We start from the raw sequence: 12,599 nt of genomic DNA, 5'->3' as shown, positions 1-12,599 counted from the left end.
TAAATGAAACTGCCATTTGGTGGTGGTAATTTTTCAGTCAAAATAAATCAATGTCTCCAATTCACTCTCTTGCCATTTCCCCAATTTTTCCATCTCTTCTAATATTGGAAAATGCTTACATTAAAACCAATGAAAGTGCATTCAAGATGTCCATGGGAGTTCTAGAAAAAGAAACACTTTCATTTTTAATTGAACCAGATTAGTCTAAGAAAATCATAATTACTGATAACTATAGTTTTCCAGTGTTTATGGAATATATAACTAAATACATGATAAAAGTTCTCAAATATTCCTTTGACACTATCAATGAGTTTTTATTTTTAGCAACTTATAATTGTAGACATTTTTTTTCTCTATCAAGGCCATATTTTTTTAAGATGAATAAAATTTTTCATGTTTTATTTTCACTTAAACCTGGAAGGTGCACAATAAGTTGTGAGCTTACTTATAGCACATGCTCATCCTACTGCATGTTTACATCTATCTTTGAATGAGAGTTGATATGCTAAGTAGGTTGATTAAACCCCAGTAATATCAATTAACTAGGGAACTTCGAAGCTTCCCTCCTTATTCCTACCAACTCCCCAGAAAGAAATGAGGCTTTCTCTATATCCTTTGAAAAACATACCTATTGTTTCTTGTCCTTTGCTTTAAAACGTTATCCATATTCCTGTTTTCTCATGCTCGCTTTCCCCCATGTTATTCTTTTCACATGCTTTTTATCCTCTTATACCCACACTAAAATACTGCTGGTATGTTCTTTAATTCTTAGTGGAATCTGACTTAATATGAATTCAGAGGTCATAAGGAGAGGAGTAGAATGACATGACATTAAAGCTGAGATTTCAGTACACACTGCTGAGATTTCAGTACACACTGCTTCAAAATCAATATATAAGGCACTTACTGAACATTCACAGTGTGCCTCTACCAAACTGAGATAAAAACACGTTTCCAACATGTCGAAGTAACTCCAAACTAGGATTTGGGGATCTGGCAGATCTGTGTTCTAATTTGATATTGTTCTTGAGGTAGTTTAAAGGGCTTGCCTTTTTGGAAGCAAAGCAGGAGACCAGATTGGTATTTCTGAAAGTGAGATTTGTGCTATAAAAAGAATCTGTTGGAAATTTTATTTTTCTTTATTTTAATTGTCGCTTTAAAAATTCTTATATTTGCTTAATAAGGCTTGTAACATATAAATATACTTGTCTACATATAATTTTTTATATATATCTTTTATAGAGAATACATATTTGAAGGGTGTACTCAAAAGGCTTTTACTATGAAGAGTGCATAAAGAAAACAAATTATAAACTTTTTATAAGATTTTCAAAGTCCTTTCATGCAGTATGATTTTAAGAAATGTCATTAATAACTCAAATTTTAGTCACCCTATAGAGTGGAGTCAGGAAAATGTAATGTATTTTCCCTAGCATTATTTTTTAATATTCTCATTCTGAGAAAAAAAAAATGTTAACTATGAAAGAACTTTGGCACTATCCTCTGTTATGTGCAAAATAAACATTGTGGTAGACGCTGTGATGTGTTGCTCAGGTCCCCCTTCATAGAAGGACACTTTGCATTAAACTGATGGAAGTGTTGTTGATAGCCTTTAGCTTCAGCCCTTTCGAGGATTGCCTCAGCTGAAGAGAAGTGCCTTGGGTCATGCCACTCTCTTGCGTTGACCTCATTCACAGACTGATATGTGAGGGAATGTAAAGGTCCTTTCATCTCAAACAAATTTGGAACTACTCTGTAGGTCCATTCTAGCTCCAGAGCTTCTTGTAGGGTTGCCATTAGCTGCTATTAGGCTGATAGTGTTTTGGATTTCTCTCTGTCCATTCTTGCTTTTTTCTTCTTCTCCCTATAGGTGTTCAACCAAGAGCACTCTTTAGTAAATTCCCTAAACTTCCTTTCAGAATTGGGTTCCTAGGGAATCCAACCTGTAGTAATAAAAAACAAGTCAGTTGTATATGCCTCATAAATTAAGGCCTGAGACAAGACATAGAAAATTGACTTTATTAAAAGTTTAATCTTCTGTTTTGTGCCTTACTAGTCTGTTGTGTGCTTTGCTATCAGATGCATCACTATTATAACTCAGATGAAATGGTAAACTTGGATGGTATAATATTGTAATGTATATGGTTATTACCATTTCTGTTTCTTTATTGGCCTAGGATTGACCTTTACTTCTAAATACATTTTCTTACTGAATGTTTTCTAGATTAGGAGTTTCTCATCACCAAGAGGCCTTGTATATAGAACCTACATCCCTCTCCATAGGGGCTTAGTAAACTACCTCCTTTTTAATTCTTTTCTATCCCACCTCTCAAAGCATTTATTGTTTCATTATGTACCACTATCTTTAAAAATTTTTTAATAGTAGGAGATCTGCATTTTAATTAGGTATAATCTACTTTTAAAGTCAGCCGAAAAATTTTCTAGGATGTAACATCTGTAATAACTAAAGGTGCCTGGCCTAGGGCAGAAAAAGTGAAAGCACACATCTGTATTATTGCCATCATCAGAAAATGAAGTCCTATTAAAAACATGTTGATAATGTGCTCTACTCTCTAGGAAGCAAAAGTTTATATCCTGGAAAACTACTAGCATTTCTTATAGGCAATAAAAGTTTCATAACACCCCAGACCTGCAATATTAAGCATATGTTCAGACGTCTTAAAAATGTTATTGCTAATTAATCTATAGTTATAAATAACTTTCATTGGCCCTGCTTGCCTAAATAAATATGGTAATTTACGGTTTGTGTTGTTTCATACAAATATGGCTCTCTGCTTTTTGTCTAAAAGTGAAGTTATTCTTGCATGCCATGTAGTTATACGATAATGAATATTAAGGAGATAGGATAAAGGGTGTACCGAGAAGTAGAAATATCACTGTAAGAAATGGCCTCATCTTTAAATGTTAGTCCTAATTGCAAAATATAATGTCAAACATGAGCATATTTCTTAAATTATATTAAGTAAATTGACATTAAAAGATAAAAGAATCCAACTCTTTACCAAACAAAATATTTTTTCATTATTTAGACATAAATCATCAAAGTTAAAATAATCCTGACACAAAAATGATGAATTTAGTGTGAGAAACAAGAATCATAACTGGAGCAGGAATAAAAATCAAGAAAATACAAAGAATTACTGATTTTCGCTTCATTAAGTACTTATATTTTGTTGCATGGTCAGCAAAAATTGAAAAGTGCAAGGTACAAAAGGTTGTGTATAAAGGAAAGTTTTCTGAAGGTTTTTAATAATGATAAATTAGGAAATATAAATCTATGTCAGTTTCATTTTTTGTTGTCTATGCAATAAAATGCAATGCAGCCACAAAAGCAATTGATATGTTTCTAAATTTATAGACAAAATTGGTGATGAATCATGAGTAACATTGTGTGTGTGTGTGTGTGTGTGTGTGTGTATGTGTTTATGTCTATATGTAGAGTGTACCATCAAGTATGTATATGGGAGAGTGTCTGAAATTAATTGTGGATAATTTATAGATAGGTTGTAAGTGCTACAATACTACTTTCTCCTCTGGTCTATGTGTAGTTTAAATTTGCAACAAAAAATATGGATTGTTTCTCTCCTATTTGGACATTTAAAAATAATTTTATGCTTCAAATGTAAGCTCTTCTAAAGGTAAGTGCTTTCTAATGGAGGTAAAGTCATGTCGAGACCTGAATTCCATGAGTGGAAATTCACCTTTAGGACTAGGCTTAAACTCTAATGCGATAAAGTACCCACACGTCCTCCAAGAAGTCACAAAGGAAACATGAGTCTCCGTGTGTTTCTATGTGGAAATTTTCTTTTTTCCCAACATGTCTCCAGAAATTTGTTTTTATGAGTCTTAAATCCTGAGAAAATTCAGTCACGAGATTTAGAACACAGGAAAAAAATGTATTTTAATCCACTTAAGAGAATTAATGCTTAAAAATATAAAAATGCTACACATTTGAATGATGTGTAACCAAGTGGAAATCAAGCAAGAGCAGGAAGCACAGACTCTTCTGTGCTTCTGGGAACCAGGTTCAGAACGTGCATAAAAATATGGTTAAGATCTAATCAGTCTGTCTTGCTTTCAGCTATTGCCATGCTATAAGTATATGTTCGTGGATCTATCTGCTGCTAATAATGGGTTATTCTCACAAATAACATAAAATAACATGGAAGGTTAAAATGAGTACTAGAGGTATAGATTGATTGCTGGGGAGAGCAGATAATGAGTTGTAAATTTTAGGAGTAAAATAGTTTCTGCAGGTACCTAAAATGGTTCAATAAACCTAGCAAAAGGCTAGTCTTTGGACTGTGTGATTCTATAGCAATAAAATGGAGAAATTTCTAACTTGAGGTCTAAGTTTAACCTTAAGAATAGTTGTAAAATAAGCTTTGCATGTCTACCATCTTAGATTTCCTCATAAGATTCAGAAATGTTTGTATTGGAAACAGTTTGATAATTTATAAAGGAAATCAAAGCAGCACATTTGTGGCTGCAAAATGATGTCACCTCCTTGTTCTGTTCTATTTCACTATGCAGTCCATGTAGTCCAGAGAAAGGCAACATAATTACAGGGTAAAATTTAAGGTTTATTGTATGGACAACATTGTCTTCCACCACCTAAGATATTCTGTGTCCTTTTCTTTTCTTACTCCTTTCTTGATAACATAAGGTTTAGTGCTATGTGTGTTTTTTGAGATCCACAAAATGTAATTAATTTAGGCCTAATTTCCTTCATTTGAATTTCGTCCTTCCACAAGAAATAAGCCTTTGATTTTAACCCCTGTTTATTTGGAATTGCATTCCTTCTACTGCTGTTAGCACATCTTTAGTCAAGGTTCTCAGTGTAATTATAATTATTACAATTGCCATGTCTGGCTCTTAACAAAAATTGGTTGATTTTAAGGTACATTATATAGATGGCTGCTAACTTTGCATAAACATGAACCTACCCCTCTTTATAAAATGCATTAAACATGCATTTAAATATTATGATTATTCATGTTCTTAGCAGCATTATTTATAATAGCTAAAACTTGACAGCAACCCAATAGGCCATTGATGGATGAAAGGATAAGCAAAATTGGTAAATGCATTCAATGGAATATTAACCTTAAAAAGGAAGAAAGTTCTGACACATGTCACAACATGGATGAAGCTTGAGGGCATTATGCTACGTGAAATAAGCCAGTCACAAAAAGTTAATTACTGTATCATTCCGCTTATATGATGAACCTAGAGTAGTGAAAATCATAGAGACAGAAAATAGGAGTTTCAGGGGCTGGAGGAAGAAGGACTCGGGAGTTATTTAATAGGTATAGAAGTTCACTTTTGCAAGATGAAAAGAATTATGAAGATGGATAGTAGTGGTTGTACAATAATAGGAATTCACTTAATACCACTGAACCATGCACTTACAAGTGATGGAGATAATACATTTTATGTTATATTTTATCACAATAGAAATGTTTAAAAATTCTGATTATAACACAAAGCATTATTTTTTCACCTATCTAAAAAATATTGCCTTTTAAATACAAAAACGAACAAAACTTATTGAACTTAAGGTGATTTTTGAAGTAGCAATCTATTTTCTACTGCTAACCATCAGGACTGAAAACTGCAAAAAACCTGTAATTAATCTGATGATGAGGCAATTTAAAAGTTTTTTTGTAGCACCATGAAGATCCAGTTTAACACTTTTAGAATAAAAATTACCTATTCTGTGAGAGCAAGGGTGTGCTTCTCATGTCGATGATAATGTGAAGTTTTAGAAATCACAGAAGTGCTTGCCTCCTCTGAATTTGAGCTGCGTTGTGGGGTCGCTTTATTTGATTTGTAAAACTCAGATTTATCCTTTGAGGCAGCAGGGCAGCCTTTGCAGGTACAAAAATGATCTTTGTATTTAAATATGCTGCCTGGAACACATTCCATCTGTTTTCTGTAGTTTACACAAAGCATTAGTTTATTTCCAGGAGTTCGAAAAGTCTAATTCTAAAGGTTAAATTCACACACACAGAAGCCCAGTGATTTAGAATTTCTATTTTAGAAAGCATGTGTCCTTTTGTACTGTGAACATGAATTGCTATCTCTGCATTATCTGACTGCAGAGCCATTACACTGGCACGTCTTTTCTCTACAAACTTGTTCCCATCTTCGTCCTGATGTGATAGCGCAAAAGATGAGCAAGTCCCAGGACTAAGAATGAAGACATCTGGAGCTTATGATAAGGAAACTACATGAACCTAGGAGTTCTGTGCATCTTTCTTTTTTCACGTCCCTTAACACTTTCAAGGCTTGCTGAAATCTTCAGTATTGAAAATGACTTGTTATTTGGGGAACTATCTGTGAGCCTGCTTTATAGCTACAGATAGGATAATTACACTTTCCAAATGTTCTGAGATGAATTTAATTTTAAACATTTATTCATACTGTTAGATCATGCATCTAGATATGGAGTTTGAAAAATAGTTTTCCTGTAGCTGCACGGTTCTAGTTAAACTTTATTTTGAGAAAGATCTTTCACTTATCTGAAAGCTTGTCACTTGTGTTTCTGTACAACTAAATATTAGTATAAATACTTTTTCATAATTTTTGTGCTTGTTACTTTATATTAAAAAGAAAACTTTAGGGTAGCTTTCTGTTGCTGAGGAAACTGTCCCACTCACGAGGAAATTTCCTGAGCTGCCTTGTCAGAAAATAGTGGCTTAAGTGCAATTTACTGATGACAGTCGTTTTCATGACACCTTGACTAGATGTAAGTTAATTTTGGTCTTCAGAGTAAGCCCCATAAGCAAATTGTGATTCATTGCTTCTCACATTGATGATGAATTGATATCATTGGTTATCTATGCCAGGCTTATATTGGATAAAATAACAAATAATTTTGAATGTCTTGAGGAGAAAGGCAAATATGATTTTCTTAAACTGATAAAAGCAAAATTAAATATATGAGAAATGAGAATTTCATATTCAGTTATTAGGAGAAAATGTCTACATATCTAGACTTCAACAGATAGTGAAGTAAAAATGCAAAACAGTTAAAATAGGCCAGATTTTCCCACTCAAAAATTGTTTATACAGTTTAAATGTATTTGCTATCAGCTTTGTCACAGAGTAAGAAGTGGAGGAAAAGACAGGTAAAAATATTGCCTTGGTCATAGGCAATTAAGAGTTACTTCATTTTAGAGAGGATTAACTATAAAATTTTGAACTACATCGTAGCAGTTCTATGGAATCAAAGTTGGAAATGTTATATTCATTTTAATCTTCAGGCAATATTTTAGAAGACCACTTTAAAAAGTTGATGCTTATTCTTTTTTTTAATAAGGAAGCATAGAATATAGTGGCTATAACTTTTAAAAGGAGAAGAAAGGGATTGGATTTATAATTATCACTTTATGATTGTAACTTTTATTCCTAGTGTCCTGAAATATCGTGGTTTTGTGTTTTGAAGTGGATTACTTTCTATTCATTGTGCTGGAACTTCTGGGCCCTTTTCTTTCTTTTTTTTTTATTTTTTAAATTAAATTTATTGGAGCAACATTAGTTAATAAAATTATATCGTTTTCAAGTGTACAATTCAATAATATGTTACATGTATTATATGTATATTGCATTGTGTGTTTATCACCCAAAGTCAAATTTCCTTCTGTCACCATATATTTGACCCCCTTTACCCTCATCTACCTCCCTCCTTCACCTCTTTTCCCTCTGGTAACCACTGAAGTGTAGTCTGTGTCTGTGAGTTTTTGTTTGTCTTGTTCATTTGCTGCTTTCTGTTTTACATGCCACATATGAATGAAATCATGTGGTTCTCACCTTTTTCTTTCTGACTTATTTTACTTAGCATGATAATCTCAAGATCCATCCATGTTGTCTACAGCCATGCCACTCTGAACAAGCCCAGCTCTATCTGATCTTGGAAGCTAAGCAGGGTCGAGCCCGGTTAGTACTTGGATGGGAGACCACCTAGGAAGACCAGATGCTATAGGCGTAAAAAGTTAAAAATAAAAAAAGGGATTGTAAACTGAAAAGGTCCTTACAATCTGTGAGGTCAACCAAGGGTCGCCTTGCCTAAAAAAAAAAAAAAAAAATCCATCCATGTTGTAGCAAATGGCAGTATTTCATCTTTTCTTATGGCTGAATAATATTTCATTGTATATATGTAGCACGTCTTTATTCAATCATCTATTGAAGGGTACTTCAGTTTCCATGTCTTGGCCACCGTGAGTAATGCTGCAATAAACATCAGGGTAAATATATCTTTATGGAAAAATGTTTTTAAACTTTTGGTGTAGATACCCGGAAGAAGGATTGCTGGGTCATATGGTAATTCTAAGTTTTTTGAGGAACCTCCATACTGTTTTCCATAGTAGCTGTACCAATTTACATTCCCACCAGTAGTGTATAAGGGTTCTTTTTTCCCCACATCTTCTCCAGCACTTGTTATTACTTGTCCTGTTGATGATAGGTATTCTAACAGGTGTAAGAGGATATCTTATTGTGGTTTTGATTTGCATTTCCCTAATAACTAGTGAAGTTGAGCATCTTTTCCTATGTCTGTTGGCCACTTGTATGTCTTCTTGGTAGAAGTGTCTGTTCAGGTCCTCTGCCCATTTTTTAATTGGATTGTTTTCTTGCCGTTGAGTTGTATGAGTTCTTTATATATTTTGGATATTAACTCCATTATCGGAGCCATCATTTACAAATATATTCTCCCATTCAGTCAGTTGCCTCTTTGTCTAATAAAAGTTGGTTTCTTTTGCTGTGCAGAAGCTTTTTAGTTTGATATAATCCCATTCATTTATTTTCACTTTTACTTCCTCTAAAACCAAAGTCCATGAGTTTAGTTCTTATGGTCTCATCTCTGCAATTTTTTGTTTCAGGTCTTATATTTAGGTGTTTGATTCATTTAGAGTTAATTGTGGTATATGGTGAAAGCAGTCTAGTTTCATTCTTTTGAATGTGGCTTTCCAATTTTTCCAGCACCACTTATTGAAGAGGCTTTTCTTTTTCTATTGTATGTTTTTGGCTTCTTTGTCGAAAATTTTTTGCCCATATATACGCCCCCTCCGACCCGGACTCTCAATTCTGTTCCATTGGACTCTGTCTGTTTTTCTGCCAATACCATGCTGGTTTGATGATTGTCGCATTGTCTTATAATTTGAAATGGGGCAGAGTGATACCTCTGGCCTTTTCTCTCAGAATTACTTTGGCCGTTCTGGGTCTTTTGTGCTTCCATACAAATCCGATGATAATTTGTTCTATTTCTTTAGAAAATGCCATTGGGATTTTGATAAAGACTGCATTGAATCTGTTTACTGCTTTGGGTAATATGGCCATTTAACTATTCTTCCAATCCATGAACACTGATTATCTTTCCATTTCTTTGTGTCTTCTTCAATTTCTTTTGATAATGCCTTATAGTTTTCGGTGCATATGTCCTTCACATGCCTTAAGTTTATTCCCAGGTATTTTATTCTTTTTGTTGCAATTATAAAAGGATTTTTTTTTCATTTTCTAAAATTTTATTGTTAGTGTATAGAAATGTAATGGATTTTTGTACATTGATTTTGTATCCTGAAGCTTCGTTTATTGTTTCTAATAGTTTTTCTGGTGGAGTCTTTAAGGTTTTCTAGATGGACAATCTTGTCATCTGCAAAAACTGACAATTTCTTCATTCTTCTTGGCGAGGCAACTCTTGGTTGACCTCACAGATTGCAAGGAACTTGTCAGCTTACAATCCCTTATTTTTTATTTTTATGTTTTACGCCTACAGCCCCTGGTCTTCCTAGGTGGTCTCCCATCCAAGCACTAACCAGGCCCGACCCTGCTTAGCTTCTGAGATCAGATGAGATCAGGCTTGTTCAGGGTAGCATGGCTGTAGACTCTTCATTCTTTGGATGCCTTTTATTTCTTTTTTTGCCTGATTGCTCTAGCCTAGGACTTCTGACACTCTATTGAATAATAGTGGTGATAGTGGACAGTCTTGTCTTGTTCCTGATATTAGAGGGGAGGTTTTTAGTCTTTCACCATTAAGTATGATGTTATCTGAGGGTTTGTCATATATGGCCTTTAATATGTTGAGATACTTTCCTCCTATACCCATTTTATTAAGAGTTTTAATCATAAATGGATGCTGTATCTCGTCAAATTCTTTCTTCTGCATCTGTTTGTATGATCATATGATTTTTATCCTTTATTTCGTTTGTGTGGAATATCATATTAATCAATCTGTGTATGTTAAATCACCTCTGTGCCCCTGGATTGAAGCCCAGTGGATCATGCTGTATAAGCATTTTAATGTATTGTTGTATTTGATTTACTAGTATTTTGTTTAGGATCATTGCATCTGTATTCATTAGAGATATTGGTCTATAGTTTTCTTTTTTTTTGTATTATCCTTACCAGATTTTAGTATCAGGGTAATGTTGGCCTCATAAGGGTTAGGAAGTAATGCCACGTCTTCAATTTTTTTGTAAAGTTTGAGAAGAACAGGTATTAAATCTTCTTTGAGTGTTTGGTAGAATTCACTAGTGAAGCCATCTGGTACTGGATTTTTACTTTTGGGCTTGTTTTTGATGATCGCTTCAATTTCCTTATTGTTGATTGGTCTATTTAGATTTTCCAGTTCTTGGTGAGTCAATCTAGGAAGGTTGTATATTTTTAAGAATTTTTCCATTTAATTTAGGTTATTTGGTGGCATATAATCTTTCATAGTGTTCTTTCATAATGTTCTTGTATGACCTTTTGTATTTCTGTGGTATCTGTCATGACTTCTCTTTAATTCTTGATTTTGTTTATTTGTGTCTTTTCTTTTCTCCTTAGCTTAGCCAGGGATTTGTCAATTTTATTGAATTTTCAAAACACCAGCTCTTTGTTGCATTAATTTTTTTCTATTGTCTTTTTTTCTCAATTTCATTTAATTCTCTATTTTTTATTTCCTACTGCTAAATTTGGGCATTTGTTTTTCTAGATTTTAAAGATGTAATGTTAGGTTTATTTGAGGTATTTTTTTTTTAATTTCCTGAGAGGCCTATAATGATGTGAACTTTCTTATTACCGCTTTTACTCTATCCCCCAAATTTTGACGTGTTCTATTTAAATTCTCATTTCTGTATATCTCTCAAATCTCTCCTTTTATTTCTTCTACAACCTAGTCATTCTTTAGTAACATGTTATTTAGTCTCTACATACTTGTGGCTTTTTCCACCTTTTTTGCAGTTGATCTCCAATTTCAAGGCATTATGGTCAGAGAATATGTTTGGTATGATTTCAGTCTTTTTAAATTTCTTGAAGCTAGTTTTGTGTTCCACATATGATCTATCCTTGAGACTGTTCCATGTCCACTAGAAAAGAATGTATAATATGTTTTGGGATGAAAGGTTCTGTTAATGTCCATTATGTCCCCTTGATAAATATTATGACTTCTTGATTCATGGTCCCCTTTATAATTATGAAGTGTCTGTTGTCTCTCATTATCTTTTTATATTTTGAAGTCTGTTTTGTCAGATGTAAGTACGGCTGCATTGCTTTTCTCTGGATGTCATTTGCTTGGAGCATCGTTTTCCACCCTTTCACTTTTAGTCTATGTTTATCCTTGAAGCTGAGATGTGTCTCTTGAAGGCAACATATGATTGTTTTTTTGTTTTTTTTGTTTTTTTTGTTGTTGTTGTTGTTTTTTTTTTGATCCAATCTGTTACTGTGTGCCATTTTATTGGTGAGTTCAGTCCATTTACATTTAGGATGATTATTGAAATATGAGGTTTTCCTTCAGCCATTTTATATTTTGTTTTCTGGTAGCTCGGTTTCTTCACTGTTTCTTTGCCCTTGTGTTTCTTTCTGTTATTTTAGTTTGGTGGTATTCTATGATTTTTCCCTCTGTTCCCTCTTTTTTTTTATGTTATGTGTCTCAGTTCTGGATTTTTGTGTGTGTGGTTCCCATTAAATTTATATTAAAAAGTTTCATATGTACAGTAGTCCTTTTTCTTCTACATGTATCTTATATCCATTCCCTTTTACAAAGTCAGACTTTTATCCCCTCCTCTTTTCTGTTGTCTCAAATTTTCTCTATTCATGCTATGAGTTCATTTCGGAGTTGCAGTAGTTATTGTCTTCTTTTAAAAATATTTTTACCTCCTTTAACTATTATATAATATGTAAGTGTATAATACCCTATTCTGAATAAGGGTTGCAATTTCCTGTTTCTGCCTCTGTTAGTCATCTTACTCATAGTTTTTGTATCCTTTTGGCTTTTTGTTTCAGGTAGAATAACCTCCTTTAGTATTTCCTGTAATGTGAAATTCCCTCAGCTTCTGAATATCTGGAAAGGTCTTATTTCTCCTTTATATCTAAAGGAGAACTTTACTGGATATATTGTTCTTAGCTGGTAATTTCTCTTTCAATAGTTTGAATATTTGATTCCACTCTCTCTAGCTTATAGAATTTCTGCTGAAAAATCCAATAATTCTAATGGGATTTCTTTTATAGATTACCATCTCCTTTTCCCTGGCTGCCTTGAGAATTCTTTGTCATTAATTTTTGACAGTTTTATATAATGTGCCTTGGAGAGGGCCTTTTTT

General features: G+C 33.4%; 2 pseudogenes; one reads left to right on the top strand and one right to left on the bottom strand.

The window, feature by feature from the left end:
* The first annotated feature begins 7,892 nt into the window (after positions 1-7,892).
* On the top strand, positions 7,893-8,011 carry LOC111730928 (annotated as a pseudogene).
* A 1,776-nt stretch (positions 8,012-9,787) lies between these two features.
* LOC111730934 lies at positions 9,788-9,906 on the bottom strand (annotated as a pseudogene).
* Positions 9,907-12,599: the final 2,693 nt, after the last annotated feature.

Source organism: Pteropus vampyrus, unplaced genomic scaffold (assembly GCF_000151845.1).
Source record: "Pteropus vampyrus isolate Shadow unplaced genomic scaffold, Pvam_2.0 Scaffold340, whole genome shotgun sequence".
In the NCBI taxonomy this organism is placed as follows: Eukaryota; Metazoa; Chordata; class Mammalia; order Chiroptera; family Pteropodidae; genus Pteropus; species Pteropus vampyrus.
This window is presented reverse-complemented; position numbering and strand designations above follow the sequence as displayed.